The following is a 16,314-nucleotide window of genomic DNA, read 5'->3' as shown; positions in this document are numbered from 1 at the left end:
TGCAGGGTTATTCCAGTCTATTTTTCTATAATTCGCCTATATTTATTTTATAAAACTGAAAATACATGTTAATGTTTATTTTTTTATTTATTTATTCATTTTATTCACAATATATTTATGATATATTTATTGAGACATAAATCCCAACTCCATTGAACCAAAGTCCTTTGTTGAGATTGTTTGTTTGTCCGTCACATCTCCGAAATGGCGAGTCGTAGCAGCCTGAAATTTGGACACGTCATTTTAGATGCGATTTCAAAATTTACGTTGCTAATTTTGAGTAAAATTTTAATCGACCTCTACTCGATGAAAACTAAAACTTTATATGGATGCTCAGTGCGGCCCTGACGTATTGCCAATAATCAACTGCCATTATCAATAGTAAACATACTTTAATTCACAAATTTATCTCCTAAATTAAGAAAAAATAGTATCTGAAGTAAATATGTTGATATAAGGAAAGTTTTTAAGCAACACAATACACGTGTCGTGACAATAAATGCCAAAAATCAAAGTAAATCGTGGAAAAATATTCGGAATCAATTACCTGTGAAAACTGTCTCCCTTAACACCTTTGACTCTCCTACTGATGCAACCAAACATACTGCAATGAACCATAGTCGATTTTTATTGATTATAACGTAAATATCCAAGTTATTTACAAACAAAGCCAAGCACAGCTACAAAAGCATTCGATCGAACCGTTATGTTTATGTGGTCAAATAAAACAAAATGGCCACCAATTGATTGCTAACCAACAAACCAACATAGCTTGCGTTCTATGAAACATAGTGGTAGGGCTTCTCTCTAGGTTACGCATTACTACTCTGAGGTTTTACCTCTTATGTATGTTGTAAAGAAAACAAATATAAATAAAATATTTTTTAAAAAAGATGCCTACTTAGACGAAAGCGATTGTTGGTCAAACATAACAAAATAATAAAAATAAACCAAGAATTTTATTGATATTTGTATTTAATTCATTATTTATTAGATATTAAATTCATTTTAAATCCATTTAGGTGCTGAAGTTATAAAATAAATTATGTATATTTCAAATTGCCTTTTAAAATAGGTACAACAAAAAACCGATAAATGTGTTAGTTTATCAAAATAATAGTCAAGGAAAATTTGACTACAAGGAAAACTAAAACGAAATAAAAAGTATGACGAGGAAATGTCAAAATTAAGGAAACATTTTATTGAAAATCAAATATGGATGTTACAAGTATAGGCACAATGATGAATATTACACAGCTTTAAAAGTAATGAGCGACTGAAACAAGATTATCAGCCGAAACCGAATTTCGGCTTCTGATCAAAACCGAAACATTTAGTAAATGAAAAGTCACTTCAAAACGCCCAAAACTAGGCGTTTTATTGTTCGACCTTACGAGTTTATTAAAATAAAAAATAAAAAAATACCATTGAAATAAAAGGCACATATTTGTTCATTTTTAGCGCTATTTGGAGATAAGACAAATATATTGTTTTCAATGTTTAAAACATATTTTTAAAAACCAAAATGTATTTACAAGTAATTCAAATAGATTAATTCAAAGAAGGAATCGTGTGTTAGAAATACCACATTGTAAAACGAGGCTAGCACAGAGACATGTATATTTTTTAGACCAAAAAAAATTTAATTCTTTTTTTACTGATAATAATTGATACCAAAGTTTCGAAATTTCCCTTCTTTTAAAAAACACGCACTTTCCTGGATTCAAACTAAAGATATTAACTCTTTTTTTCTATGATATATTTGTTGAGCTTTAAGGAATATTTTTATGATTTTTTTAAATTTTTTATTTCCCCTTTAAATTAATATAAAAAAATACCATATAATCTTTTACAGAATATTTTTTTTTCTCCTTATATTGCACGAAAATATTATAACTGTCTATTTCTTATAGGAGCAAAAATTCATAAACATATCTTGTATACCCACGAACAGATTTTTTGTTTACTATTTTTACTGTTAATATGTATATAATATAATATAATATCCTTTATTTTTTTAATACCCTGTTCTGTTCACTGAAAAAAAAGATTTATATTTTATGCCGTTTTGCGTCCTAGCAATTTGTCACATTGCTCTCAACGGATTTAAAAATATAAAAAAATTCACACGCAGCATCTCATTATTATTTCCTTGTTTCATACACACGAACGGTAGTGCAACAAATGAGTAAATTTAAATTTAAAATAGACATTACCTCAATCAAATATCACACCCTGCTATCGCAGGCGTGGGCGTGAAGTGCCATAAAACAGAACAACAGGCAATCTCAGAATCGTGACGCGATTTCAATTCTCAAAGGAAAAAAACATCGAAGATGCAAAACAAAAGACGCTGATTTGAAGGAAATACATACACGAAGCTATTGTGTTCTGTACAATAAATTAAAGTTCATATAAATACACATATTTGTATTTAAAAAAATCGTGAGTTATCGATTACTACGCAGTAAGCCTACCTTATGTAATAATATAAAAAAATTGCGGAAGTTATAATGTAGCAAAACATTTATTTGTTTCATATTTCATCAAAATATCGGGATATGTAAAATAATGAAGGAGAATACATTATTGACTAATTTGTGGTAAAATAATGAAGGAGAATGCATTTTTGATGAATTCGTTGTATGATAATAAAGGAGAATACATTATTGACTAATTTGTTGTAAAATAATGAAAGAGAATTCATTGTTGTCTAATTCGTTGTAAAATAATAAAGTAATAATAAAATGATATATATTATAGGTTGTGGCTGAACTCCAAAATTTTTAAAAATGGCAAAGGTTATCGCACCTACCACGAAAACGACTTAAATAAAAAACCTTATTAAGATCAAAAGAAGACTTCATTACATTATCCATCTTTCAGCATTGGAAAAAATGCAACATTCGGGTAGGAATAGGACAAAACCGTTACATCGGTCTCTTTGTTACTCAGAGAATTTAGGTTCCGTGTCAGTACGGGAGCGACGCTATGAGTGTTGTGTTTATATTGCTGTGTGAAGGACGCAACGCAGACAAACATATAGTGACCGAAAGCCGGTTGAGTCGATTGTATTCCGATACAAATTGCAACTTTACTTTATATTTAAAAATATTAAAACGACTAATTTAGCTTTGTGATTGTTTCGTTCCGAGTTACCGATAATCTTAGTGACTTATTTATGTTAATGTCATTTCATGAATAAATAAAAACATGTGTTTGGTGACCTGATCTGACCTAATAAAAATTATGTCATTATCTTATTTATCAAAGTGCATTTTTTTGTTTGTTTTTTTTCAATCTAATAATGACCCATTAAATAAATGTCTCGTTTAAACTTATGATAATTTATTTTTATTACGTTTTTTTTTTTACATAGATTCATTGCTGAATGCTTTTGGTATAGAGTTTATCTCAAAATATGGTGCTTACTTAAAAAAATACGAAGCAATCGACGAAAGAATACGAAGGTGTCACAATTATTTACAATATTCATTTGCAGTTTCCCAAAAAGTTAATTTTTTGAGTTGAGTCGTTTTCGTTTTAAAGGTGCGACATATACTCACTCGAAAGAAAATGTACAGCTCTTAATTAAGATGCTGTGTTTGCTTTTACGTTGTAGTTATTATTTTATTTGATTACATGCCTTCAAAGTGGAATGTCAAGTAGACGGCAGAAAACATTTTCGACACCCTTTCTGCTCGCGTTCAATCGATGGAATAAAACTGCCAAAGCTGGCAGCTTTATTCACATTTACAGCTTTTGGCGGTATTTGCGCAGTAAAGGGTGAAGATGCCATGAATTATTGACTAATTTGTCATTAAATAACGAAGGAGAATACATTTCTTCCAAATTAAGAGAACAAGAGGACACAACAAAAAAAAAACACAACAAATTAGTCAATAATGTATTCTCCTTCACTAATTTACAACAAATTAGTCAATAATGTATTCTCCTTCACTATTTTACAACAAATTAGTCAATGATGTTTTCTCCTTCATTATTTTACAACAAATTAGTCAATGATGTATTCTCCTTCACTATTTTACAACAAATTAGTCAATGATGTTTTCTCTTTCAGTATTTTACAACAAATTAGTCAATGATGTATCCTCCTTCATTATTTTACAACAAATTAATCAATAATGTATTGTACTTTATAATTTTACAACAAATTAAGTCATAATGAATTCTCCTTCATAATTATTATTTAATACAGTAATTTAAGGTATTTTACCGCGTCTTTTGGTAAAATTACGTAATTTTACATCCATAGTCACTCTACGTCTCCCAGTGGGACGCGCCCCACTGGTTGGGAACCCTTGGTCTATATGTAAACAAAGCTTACATAATATGACGTTTATGTTTCTAATTATGAATACTTAAGAAAATGTTCCAAAAACTTAAAGCGTCATAAAAAATACACAAAATAAAGATATTTCTCACGTGATAATAGTTAATTAAGGTAGTTCTTATTGCGTGCTAAAGCTAGGGTTTCCTAGGACAGCGGTGCCCGTATTTTAACGGCCGTATTTTAACAGCGGTGCCCGTATTTTTTTTTGTTAAATGGTGTTGATAACACCGTTTTCCTAGGAAACCACTCTCTAGTCGACGTTACGACTGCTATCCACCGCATCACCGTTCACTACGGCCGTTAAAATACGGGCACCGCTGTCCTAGGAAACCCTAGCTTTAGAAAAAAAAAATTGACTAACGATATTTTGTAGCACTATAAAAAAATATCTATGACAGGTTAACATGTCCCTTCATTTTTCACATTCATATTAGGTATAGGACGGGTGCGCGTGAGTTGACTTGAGGTTAAACGAGAAAGATGGATTACAATAATTGTAATCCACATTGAAGTTATTTATTATGCAGTCACACACGAGTAACATCCTATTATTTTGTACATAAGGAATTTACAACAGTGAACACTGGCGGAGAGCTGGTGGCCGGGCGACACGAAATGCCAAGATGAAATAATGTAATGTGTTCTTTCGATGCGCGGCGTTTACCTCAGGGATCAATATTAGGACCATTGTTTTATATAATATACATTAACGACATAATACACAGTGACATAATGGGAAAAAAAACAATTTATGCGGACGACTTAGGAATTTTATATGAAAACAAAAATGACATTGAAACGACTAAAACCATCAACAATGACGTGCAAAAACTATTAGAATGGACAAACAAAAACTTCTTAACACTAAACGCCAAGAAATGCAATATAATACATTTCGAAACACAAAAGAAGAACCATAACATGAACATAAAAATAAACAACGAAACTCTTAAAGAACTAGAACATGTGACTTACCTAGGACTCACAATGGACAGACAATTAAAATGGACAAAACACATAGACGGACTCACTCAAGTAATGGCATCACTACATAGCCTCTTCTACAAAATTAAAGATTTTATACCAAGAAAGGAAAAAAATATGATGTACGAAGCCTATGTCAAAAGTAAATTGAGTTACATGATCGCCTTCTGGGGAACTGGTAACAAGACAGACATAACAAGAATACAAAGACAACAAAATAAAATTCTTAAACTAACCTACAACCTACCCTACCTGACCTCTACGACTGAACTGTACAAAAAAACACACCAGTTTGACATAAACTACTTGACTAAAATTGGGACCTTAAAAATTGTGCACAAAATAACACTGGGAAACATACAAGACGACGACATAATATAAGTCAAAAATGCTGACATACACAAATATAACACCAGACAACAACAACACTATCATATTGAAAAAGCAAAGACAAACACAGGACAGTCAAAAATACTACATAATGGACTTAAACACTACAACGACCTACCTTACTAATTGAAAACTTTTACTGGAGACAAATTTAAAATCAATCTGAAAAAGCACATGATGACTGAACTAACTAGACTAGACGAGACATAAAATGACTAGACAATATTAAATTTCTAATGTTACCCTAACGGGTTTTTTAAAATTGTAAATAAATAAAATAAAAAAATATATCTTGTCCGAGCTGACGATGCAGCGGGCTACGCGTCCGGACCTGTCAACCTCACGGCTTTGGTACAATATCACTGTTAAAATACTACTACATATTATTTTATTTTTTCCTTTCATCTTTCCTGTGTGCAGGCGGCTGAAAAATACAATAGGGAAATACCACATACTACGAATACCGATAAAAACATGAAAAAAAGGATTTAGAAAAAATAATTGCATTATCGAAATCGATTTGGATATTGTGGAGAAATGCTTTCATACATAACTTTGAAAAATAAATTATTAAAAAATATGTCTACAAAAACGCGACATGTTTGGTCTTGATAACTGTGACGTCAAGATTCGTGAATATAAATTCAAATTAAAACGGTCACAAACAAAGTTCAAAATTTTCACGAGTGACGTATTAGGGGCGCGGCCAATGCAACGGACCGTTTGCACGGGAATTCAAAATTATAAATTAAAATATAATATTTTATGCAGGACATAGAATTGACCTTACTGCACCCGATAACACTAATATCCAATTTTTCCGGAATTGTGGACTGCTTTCTGCATAACTACGTTCCATTTTCTTATTTATTATAGAAATAAAAGACGAGTAATACTATAATCCACAAATTTGAAATATCCAGCGACCGGTTTCATCGCTTTCGCGACATCTTCGAGACTGGTATCTTTATTCAGTCTCGAAGATGTCGCGAAAGCGATGAAACCGGTCACTGGATATTCCAAATTTGAGGATTAAAGTATCACTCGTCTTTTATTTCTATAATAAATAAGAAAATGGAACATAGTTATGCAGAAAGCAGTCCACAATTCCGGAAAAATTTGATATTACTTCCATCACGAATTTTCACTTACAAACTTAATTGTCTTGTTGACTACTGTCACCCTTATTCTCTAAAAGGGTAGGCAAAGAGGATAAAACCGCACATGCGTATGTATAATATATCTTGTCGTATAATCGACAGTGATGTCATGATTACGCTTATTGTATGTTGCGTAAAACGCCATAGGTTGATGATGGGAAATATATGTACATATTTTATATACCATAAAGTTAACTCATTATGGAAAATAAAATAACTAAAGAATTTCCCATCAAATTTATGTTGACTGTGTGACGAATAATTCTCTCGTATGGTGAAGTTTAGCGTATTTTAGAAGGTATTACAGAAGTCTAGATTAAAGGTATTTGCCAGGTGTATAACCTGTCATTAGCTGGTTTAAGAGGAAAGGCGGTGGCTAAGAAATTTGATGAAAAGGTATCTGAAAAAAAAATCTGTCGCTCTCTCGCAAATGCCTCCCGATAATATGCGAAAAAGACAACTGCATTGACTAATTTTGCCTAACTAAAATCGACAAAATCGACGTTTCGCTGTCCCGCTTTCCGCAACTCAAAACTGTGCCAATTTTTTTTAGAGAGAGTATCAGAATTTAATTTTCTGTGTCGGAACGTTTTTTTTTTTTCAAAAAACAGCTGTCATATTTGTACACTATACGTTCGAAAACGGTAGACGAAACTAGGAGCTTTTAAGATGGTTCTAAACGAAAATATGAAACTTATTATTCATGGAAATATGGCATAAAATGACTCGCTTACAATCTGTATTGAATGCCGCAGCGAGACTTATTTTTGATACCGAAAATCTTAACCCAGCATTTATTATATTTATAGAGATAATAAAGTAATTAGAAAGGGAGAGATAAAATCAGTATTCATAGAACAACTAAGACGCCCTTGAATATTACGAAAATGGCGGTAAACAAATTGTCCACAATAATAATTATCATATCTGCTGTCATTAAAAATAATTTCTGATATTAAACGATGTGTTTGAATTGTTAAATGCCAATCTGTAAGGGCTTTTGTTAGATTTGATTGGCTTAAAAAAAATCTTTGTTTATGCGATCGGCTATTCTTAAAACTACCGCTAAAGTAAGAAAACGCTTGAATTAAAAAAAAAAAAATAATGTAAAAAGAGTGAGTGCTATTCAGTATTAGTCTACAAGTATTCGGACATACTCAGAACATACTCTATGAATGTATTTCTTTAATAAAATGTTAAAATGAGGAAGCGCATTAAATTGTATTATCATCCGATTAATTAACTTTGTACAATTCTAATGAATAATGTACACAGTAAATAAAGTTGATAGGTGTCGTTCAATCATAATTAAATTAAGTTAGTTGATATTTACAATCAATTATCTAGGTATAAGCATAATAAAAACCTATACAATAAACGGAGTTTTCTACATATGAATTAATATTAGCTTTAGGTATGTCACAGGCCTTCTCATTGTTTATAAAATCCAGGCCCGTAAAAGAAAAACAGTTTTTCTCAACAAAATTATTTTTAAAAATCCTGTAGGCATTTCTTTTCAAACTCGAAAATTCAAGATTTCACATCGACAACATTTTTGCTCAATTTATTATCTTTAGATCCATAGAATTATAAAATACCAGAAGGCGCGTAGAATCATGTTTGCATACATCGCACTGAGTCCAAGAATCTGACATCCCACCTGCGCGCATGCGTGAAGTGGTTGCGTAATGTTACCAGAACGCGAAGAATGTATTATCATAACACAAATAGAAGATAATTGTTAACACATTACAACAGAGATGAATAACATTTTAGAGAAGGAAATATAGAAGTCTAGGTATTTACAGGGTATGGAATAAGGCGGGTCGAAAACAGCGATTTTTCGATTCCCTAATTCATTATATTTTTTCTATCATCAGGAAACTAAAATGTAGTCCTTAGATGATATAAAAAGTTTAAATAATCAACCCGTATGTTTTAAGCGAAAAATTGAAAGTATGTGTTTTTTGTTATTTTTTCAAAACTTTTTTTTAATTTTTTTTTTTTTTATTATATTGAAAACATATTATACATAATTATATACAATATTCCCAAGGAGTTTTAAAAAAAAAAAAAAACTGATTTAGGGACATACAGATAACAATTTTTTTAAAGACGTTTTTAAATTTTAAACTATTATATTATTTACAAAAGCAGAAAAATTAAAATTATGATATACTACAAATTAAAAAGGGTATGAAAAATACTTGAAAATAACAAAATAAACAGAATACTAGGCATGGAAATAAATTCAAAATAATGTTTACATTATGCAATCTGGGAAAGAAAATTGAAAAAGTTTAAAAATTACATGTATGTATATATACATACTGAACTAGTACAAAATAAAATCATTTTTTTTAATTAACAAAATATGCGCACACCCAATACAGGTTAATTTTTTTTTATCAAAAACGTATTGAAATTATGTATACAAGCCAAAAAAAGTATATAAAAAGAAAAAAACACAAATAACGTTTAAATAGTATTAAAAATTACATATACAAGCAAAAACGGTAAAATATTAAAAGGTATATGTTCAAGATGCGCATTCTCTATAAACTAACATTATTTATTCAAAGTACATCTGGAAAAAATAATTCTTCAATTCGCACGTCCTGTTTCTATATTTTGAAATAGGTACTTTAAATTTTTGTGGCAATTTATTAAATTCCTTGAAACCTATGTATTGTAAAGGCCCTTTGCGCTGCAATTTTTGCCATGCAGGATTTTTTCAGTATTTTTCCATTAGTAAGCATATCAATACGCAAATGTTGAGCCCTGTTTGAATTCGAAAATCAAAAAATCGCTGTTTTCGACTCGCCCTAGCCATTTTTCCTTCTCAAAAATGTTTTCCCTGTCTGTTGAAAATTCTTGTCGCGCCTTGACTACGAGCGTTTAGGCAAACTCAAAGTACTGTAAACGATGTTTTGTGCGTCTTATTAATTTTTTAATTAATGAAAAAATAAGATTTTTTACAAAAAAAAACATTTTTGAAGCACGAGCGAAACCGATGAAAACCCTCGGTCTAAAACAGTTTTAGATGTGGGGGGAGTGCTTTCACCGTAATTAGGCTTCTTGGTTGTTGCGCTTGAGTGAATTTTTTTTTTTTAAACTAAATGGTACACATTTTTATTCTGGAAAAGAACAGTACAACTCTGGTGACGATATTCAGCTATTGACAGTTTCTGACAGGTTTAAGGCTACGCTGGGTGTGTAAGACCGCGTCACGCGAGATAAGACCCAGTGTACGGCCCATTTCACACGATTGTAAAATCCACACGACACGATAAAATTACTTGGGTATAAATTACAAAAGCTTCGCGTTATTTAGAATTAAAATATATTTGTATTTGAAGGTCTAACTTTTTGGTTATTCATTTTAATAAAATAAATAAAGCAACTTTATTTTTAACCACTTATTTTTTAACAAATTACAACGGGGATGGAGAATACCTTAAATAAGGTAATATGGAAGTCAAGACATTCACAGGGCAAATGACCTGTCATTGGCTGGTTTAAGTGGCCACTTTATACACTGAGTAACATTCACCGTTTTGCCTATGTTTAAACATCCATATTGACAAAGTACATTATTTTTCTTAAATTAAAAAAGTTAAAATTAAATTTATATCATCACTTTGTAAAGCGCCCTTGAGGTATTATATTGCGAAAATGGCGCTATATAAGTTATCCATAATTATTATTATTATAAGGTCCATCTCAGTTCTACTTTTCTCCAATGAAGACATATTAAGAGTTTAATCTGTCTTGATCTATTTAAAAATCGGAATAATTACCCCTTTGCAATCCGAGCAACATTCCATTTTTCTTAGAAAACGGTACATACAAAATACGCGAGATAAAAGTGTTTCCTACGGCCGCGGGCGCGGTTCAGAATAGCACCGCAGGTTAAATCAATCCACCCAAGTTTTACCGCGTCGCGTCGTGTGGATTTGTACGACCTTTGTGCAGCCGGCCTACGGGAAGACACTACTGACGGCGGGTCATGAGGTCACCATAGTTAACAATGATAAACCATAACTCCATGTGATGGCGACTTATCCGCCATGATTCCGCTCGTGTTCCATCGTATCGCGGAATTTATGCTAAACTCACTGAGATTATTTGCGTATTATTGCGTCGTGCTTTGTACACATGCTCTTCCTGTATACACCGTAACATTTTTTACACATTAAAAAAAACACGACACAAAAATGAAATGCAAGCATTTTTTTAACATTAATTTGACAACGCGTAATAGTAATACCGTGTTAGTCCGAATAAAACGCGACGTTTTTTGAACATTAATTTAACAACGCGTAATACGAGTAGATTAGTCCAAATAAAGCGCGACGTTTTTTTGAACATTAATTTAACAACGCGCAATAGTAATACCGTGTTAGTCCGAATAAAGCGCGATGTTTTTTGAACATTAATTTAACAACGCATAATACGAGGACTAATACCGTATTAGTCCGAATAAAACGCGACGTTTTTTTTAACATTAATTTAACAACGCGTAATACGAGTACTAATACCGTATATTATAGGACATGTGGCGATCGAAGTGGCCATTTTTAGAATCATTCATTAAAAAAAAATCGGCCAGTGCTCAGTGTTGACATTTCAATCATAATGGAAACAACTGCTTAATGTCACTGTGGTATTTTTTAATAAAAGTACAAGTGTTGTATTAAAATAGTGTAGAATAAAGATAGGTTTATCGCGAAGTTAATAATAATAATAATTGTTTGAGTTGATATCCACAGAACCACAAAAAAATAGATAATTATATTACTTATGCATCTGATTGAGGAAAAAGTAATTTCGTATTTCACGCCCTTTTTTTCAACTAAGTATATCTCGTTCACTGTTGGTCACATCGGATCATACGATACAGCGTTGTAAAGGTGTAAGTTTATACTACAAACGCTTATTTAAAGTATTGCGCTTGGTCGGTTCAGTCGTTAACTATCGTGCGTCGAGTTTGGAGGTCTCAAAGGAAGAAATTCGCCATATTTTACATTTTTACACCTGAAAGGGAAAAACGCGTCGAAAGCGAACAAAAAAAATGCTATATATACGGGGCCAATACTCTTTCGGTTCGTGCTGCACATCAGTGGTTCAAGCGATTTCGTTCTGGTGTAGTGGAGGTGAATGATGCACCACGCTCTGGCAGGCCTGTCGTCGAGAATGTCGATAAGGTCATTAAAAACATCGAGATAGACCGTCATGATAGCAGTCGTAGCATCACAAAACAGATCGGTATTTGGTTGCAACACGAGCTGACGCAAAAAAACCTCATGGACCGAATTTCCATCTGCGAATCGTTGCTGAATCACAACAAAACCGACCCATTTCTGAAGCGGGTGGTGACTGGTGATGAAAAGTGGGTCACTTACGACAATGTCAAGCGTGGTTGAAACCCAACGAAGCGGTCCAGACCATGGCCAAACCAGGACTGACGGCCAGGATGGTGTTGCTATGTGTTTGGCGGGATTAGCAGAGAATACTCTACTATGAGCTGCTCCCCTATGGCCAAACGCTCAATTCTGCCCTCTATTGTGAACAACTCAACCGTTTAAAGCTAGCGATCGAACAGAAGCAGCCAGCATTGTTGAATAGGACAGGAATCGTGTTTCACTAGGACAACGCCAGGCCGCACACATCTTTGATGACGCGCCAGAAGCTCCGTGAGCACGGATGGGAAGTTCTTATGCATCCACCCTATAGTCCGGACCTGGCACCAAGTGACTACCACCTGTTCCTGTCTATGGCCAACGCGCTTGGGGGTACAAATTTGGCCTCAATAGAGTCCTGTGAAAATTGGCTGTCCGAGTTTATTGCCAATAGAGACAAGGGCTTCTACGAGAGGGGCATTATAAAGTTGAATTCTTGTTGACAACAAATTATCAAACAGAACGGCGCATATTTGACTTAAATCGGATAATTATAACACTTTTTATAAAGCATTGAAATAAAGCAAAAAATACGAAATTACCTTTTCTTCAACTTAATATTATGTACTTATATGTAGGTACAAATTATAGTTCTTACAATTTAGCTTGATTAAAATGACAGCTGTCAAACTCATGTCAATAGTGATGGGGAATTACTGATCACTGATCATGTACCGATCAAATCGATTTTATCAGTTTTTTCATGCAAACATGAAACTCTGTTTCCGAAAATTGATATAAAAACGCAAAAAACAAGCCTATTATAGTGTGTTGAATACAACTATTCACCAAAAAATAAGACATTTATACTTTTTTTTTTTTCATTATCTAACGAATAATTTTTTTATTCGATCAAATTACATTGATCAATTTGACCCATTTCTAACGTTTTTGCAAAATGATGTAACCGTGTAAGAACGTCGTTAATAATTAGGTTTATTTTAGTTTTTTTTTAGTTTTAAAGCTGATTTTAAATATTTATGTTGATTGTTATTATTTATTTGTCTAGCATGGTATTGAAAAAATAAATTAACATACCAAATACGAATGATTTTTTGTGTGTCAATAAAAATCACTCCTTAGACGTTACAACAAAGTTATGTCGTCAGTTTTTCTGACAACTGTCATTCTAATCATGCTATATTTTAAGGACTTTAGTGATATTTTTTTGTAGATTACCCATAAAAAAAACCGCTCGCCACTGCTGTACCTCATATACAGAGCTGAAGAAGACCGCTGAAGACCGAGTGGAGTGGAGGACGAGATACAGGATTTTGCTGCCAACCAATCCCAGGATTAAAACTAAAGAACAATAAGAGTTTTCGTAATAAATTAGTAATGAATATTTGACGCAACGTTACTCCTCTATTCTTAGAACGCCAATATGTTAAAGTTAAAACCGTAAAATACGATAAACTTCAAATAAACTGGTTTTGGTTTAAAAGAAATATGAATTCCAAATTATTGATTTATCATCTGACGTTGCAGGAGTTCATGGAAAAAGTTTTAATAATATTGACTTAGCGTCTGTGTAACGGGCAATGACGTTTTAATAAATAGACACGATATTTTTATAATATATTACCCAGCTACGTCCTACATCTAGAAATAGCAAATATTGCGCTGCCGTCAACAATTTGGAAAAAAAGAGATGTCAAATTAAGTGACTTGGCAAGTTTCGTCTCAGAAGCTGAGTACCACAACAGCAAAATTATTACGAGGACAGAACGTAAGTGTGATCCCAACACTTTAAATCTGAAAGCAAAGAATTTTAACCAAGAAAAAGTTATAAACTGTTTTGAAAAAATATTAATCGAGCTGAACCCGCAATGCTTTGCAATAGCAATAGCTAGATTTGAGTACATACTCGTATATAGATTATTAAATGACCGCAATCAAGAGTTTAATATCAATTGTTGTATTTAGCGTACTTGTTTATGATTGAATTCCAGAACATGAAATAATTCATTTTCAAATATTTAATTTAAGTAGGTACCTAGGTACTTGTTTATGGTTGAATTCCCAAACTTTAAACAGTTATTTTTCAAATATAGAAATCTTTTTGCAAATGTCAAACTCTGCTCTTCTCACCAACAGGGATGCACTGTATTTAGGAACGCGATTTTTAAAAACGTATCAAACGCCAGTTGACATTATTTTAGTACTACCAAAAATCCAGTAAAAAGAAATAAATGGGAAAAAATTATAAGGAATTTAAGGAAATAATCTGATTAGGATACATAAAAAACGAATGTTGTTTGTAAACATTCAAAAACAAACTATTTTTATACACTAAAAAAGAACATCTTTTGATTATGTACATTCTCGTCGAATGCAACCCTGATGATGGAGTTAAAAAACATTAACACTTCTAACTTTTTGTCTACTCAATAAATTGAAAATAAAATTCGCTATTCGCTGAGAGCGCTCAGTAGCTGCAAGACGTTCTGGGATATTTATTTACTGTGCAGCGCCCTTGAGGCGATTTTCACAAAAATGGCACTAAATAAATTATCCAATTAATATAATAGACTAACCTGATCAGAAAAATTATGAAAAAACTTTGAGACTCCGGACTTTTTTTCAGTAAAAGATAACATACAGCTCTGAAACTTGATGGGAAAATTTCGATGGAAATTTTCGCAATTTTTTCTAGTATGCTAAGATTTAGGATATTATTATATATAACACTTTTTTAAAAATGTAACCCGCAAATAAGCCTCGGCTTTGCGGGAACAAAAAATACTATATGTTCAAATACCAGTCTCAAATGTTATTTTGGAAAACATTCAAAGAAAAATATATATAAATAAATTATGCAAGAAATAAATATACATGTTTCCCTAAGAAAAACGAACATGAAAATAAGCGTGTACTAATAATACACGCTTATTTTCGTGTATTTCGTCAAACATTCAGGGTTAGACATATTTTTAAAAAGTTGTACTTAAATTTTTATGACAAACTGTTCTGATAACCTGAATTAAAATAATTTTTAAGTTAACGGTTTGTTCCCTGACGGTACAAATTTGGACTGGTGCAAAATAACTCAAATTATACACGATTGGTCCGTTGACTTACAGTAAACCGGAAATCTTTCAGAAGTTTCTTATCATTCGTTGATTCATATGGACTAGTGCCGGCGTTCAAAGAAGTTAGTTTTTATTGAAATATTATTTATGTTTTTTTTCATACATTTTCAAGATCGGGTTGTGGTCCTGTGGCTAGTGTCTCGGACTCACGGACCAAAGGTCCCTGGTTCTAATCCCACTGTACCCCAACTTGATACCCATTTTCTAATAGTGAGTTATTTAAAACTCGTTGAAAATGGCCCTCAAAATTAAATATTTGGGTAAATTATAAGAACGCAAATATTTATTTTAAAAAGAATTAAAAAAAATTTTGGTGCTCTAATTTTTACCGCGCATAAGAAAACATTTTTTGTTTACCAATTCCCGTAGGGCTGAAGTTTTTTTTATTACTATAGGACCCACCTTATATTGTATTGAAAATATAAAATATTTTTTTATTTCATTTCCCAGACGATAAAAATTTTGTACCGCTCTTTTTATTTAAATATTATGTAGTTTAAAAAAAATAAATATACATAACGGGGAAAAATCACATACTACGAATGCCGATAAAAATATATGAAATGGATTAAGAGTAATTAATTTTATTTTCAAAATCAATAATATGGATATTTTGGAGAAATGTTTTCATACATAACTTTGAAAAAATTAAACAAAAAAAATGTCACTAGAAAAACGCAACATGTTTGGCATTGATTATTATGACGTCAAGATTCGTGACGATGTTCTATACACATTTAAACGGTAAGGAACAAAGTTCAAAATTAACACGAATCGTGACGTATTGGGGGCTTGGCCAATGCAATGACCGTTATTGCGGGAATTCAAAATTACCAAATTAAAAATATTTTTATGCCACTAATAAGTAGCGA

This window comes from Micrasema longulum, unplaced genomic scaffold (assembly GCF_059751315.1).
Source record: "Micrasema longulum isolate JH-2025_06_02 unplaced genomic scaffold, ASM5975131v1 h1tg000403l, whole genome shotgun sequence".
NCBI lineage: Eukaryota > Metazoa > Arthropoda > Insecta > Trichoptera > Brachycentridae > Micrasema > Micrasema longulum.
Note: the sequence above shows the minus strand (reverse complement) of the source record.